General features: G+C 42.5%; 1 pseudogene; it reads right to left on the bottom strand.

Moving 5' to 3' along the window:
• The window catches only part of LOC122435782, a 3200-nt pseudogene extending 1311 nt beyond the window's left edge, over nucleotides 1–1889 (bottom strand).
• Between the last annotated feature and the right edge of the window lie 287 nt (nucleotides 1890–2176).

Below are 2176 nucleotides of genomic sequence, written 5' to 3'. Positions count from 1 at the left end.
ACAGGGCTCTAGTGAGGCAGAAGGCAGGCGCCAAGTTCCATTCCTCCCTGTTCCCAGGTGAGGCTTCTCCCTTAGTTCTGAGAAGCTAAGCCTGAGATCGCTGAGGTGCACAGGCCCCAGGCCACCACTCCATGAAGACCAGTGCTTCTTCCGGGATGCCGCCCCAGCAGAGGGACTTCCGTTTGACCTTTGCTGTGGGGTCGCGCCTGCGCACTTCTCAGAGCTCGGAGCCGACCCTCCTCTCTCTTGTGCAGTGCAAGTCCCTCAGGGATGGATGTCTGACTCTTTGCGACCCCGTGGACTATACAATCCATGGAATTCTCCAGGCCAGAATACTGGAGTGGGTAGCCTTTCCCTTCTCCAGGGGATCTTCCCAACCCAGGGATTGAACCCAGGTCTCCCGCATTGCAGGTGGGTTCTTCACGAACGGAGCTATCAGGGAAGCCTAATCTTGGGGGCGGTGCTGTAGCAATCTCAGAAGGGCTAGTGAGGTCACAACGCTCTCCCTCTCACCTTTTTCTTATAGGACACCAATCATTAGATGTAGAGTCTATACTAAATACAGGATGGGTTCATGTCAATTGCCTGATTTCATGTAGTATCATGCCACAGACCTTATTCCCCAAAATGGTCTCATCACAGGTTCAGGGATTGCAGTTTGGACATGTTTTTCATATGTCAACCCATTATAGTGATACCAGGGTTGGAAAACTAAAATGAGATCTTACCTTTTGTAGATCAGTATACCAACACATGCCTACATGCATGAATATATAAGTGCCTGCATAAGAAAGAATATAACGCATTCTTGAACAATGAAATGCAGATAAAAACATTCAGCAGGTGTTTGGGGGTTGTATGTTTTGGGGAAAGGTTGCTTTTCCGCTCTTTATTATATTATTTATTTTTTACCTAGAAGAGATGTCTATTGTTCTTGCAAGTGTTAAAAACATAAAATGGCAGGGAAGCAAGTACATTCTTACTACATCCCCAGAAAAGCCTTTAGAACGGTAATATTTTTCAGGGACAGGAAGCGAGATGAGAGGTTGAGGAAGACCCTTCCTCCATATAACAAGAAAATTCCCCTCCAATAACAACCAAAATGATGAATATCAGTGCTTTAAATTTCTTATTAAATTGGAAGAAAATATTGGACCTCAGTTTGACATTTTAAATTTTTAAATGGAGGATAATTGCATTACAATGTTGTGCTGGTTTCTGCCATAGAACATTACAAATCAGTTGTAACTATGTATATGTATCCTCGCCCTCTCCCCTCCCCTCCCCCCATCCTGCCCCTTTAGTTTATACAAAGCTCGAGTCTAGGTTCCCTGTGTTATATAGCAACTTCTCACTAGCTGTCTCTTCTACACATGGTAGAGCGTGTGTGTGTGTGTGTGTGTGTGTGTGTATAGTGCTACTTTTTCAGTTCATCTCACCCTCTCATTCCCCTGCTATGTCCTCAAGTCTGTTCTCTGTTCTGTTTCTCCATTCCTTCCCTGCAAATAGGTTCATCAGTGCCATTTGTCTAGATTTCATATATATGCTTTAATATACTATATTTGGTTTTCTGTGACTTAACATCACTCTGTATAACAGTCTCTAGGTTCATCTACCTCATTAAGACTGACTCAAATTCGTTCCTTTTTATGGCTGAGTAATATTCCATGTATATATGTACCACTACTTCTTTGTCTATTCATCCATTGATGGATATGTAGGTTGCCCCTGTGTCCTGGCTATTGTAAATAGTGCTGCAGTAAAGATTAGGGTACATGTTTCTTTTTGAGTTGTGGGTTTCTCAGGGTATATGCCCAATCGTGGAATTGCTGGATCATATGATAGTTTTGTTCTTAGTTTCTTTCAGGAGTCTCCATACTGCTCCCCATAGTGGCTGTATCAATTTACATTCCCACCAACAGTGTGCAAGAGGGTTCCCTTTTCTCCACGTCTTCTTCAGCATTTATTGTTTATAGATTTTTTGATGATAGCCATTCTGACTGGTATGAAGTGGTACTTCACTGTAGTTTTGAATTGAATTTCTCTAATAATGAGTAATGTTGAGCATCTTTTCATGTGTTTATTGGCCATCTGCATGTCTTTGGAGAAGTTTCAGTCTTCTGCCTATTTTTTTGATTGGGTTGTTTGTATTTCTGATATTGAGCTGACTGAGATG

This window comes from Cervus canadensis, chromosome X, assembly GCF_019320065.1.
Source record: "Cervus canadensis isolate Bull #8, Minnesota chromosome X, ASM1932006v1, whole genome shotgun sequence".
In the NCBI taxonomy this organism is placed as follows: Eukaryota; Metazoa; Chordata; class Mammalia; order Artiodactyla; family Cervidae; genus Cervus; species Cervus canadensis.
Note: the sequence above shows the minus strand (reverse complement) of the source record. Positions and strands in the feature narration are given on the sequence as shown.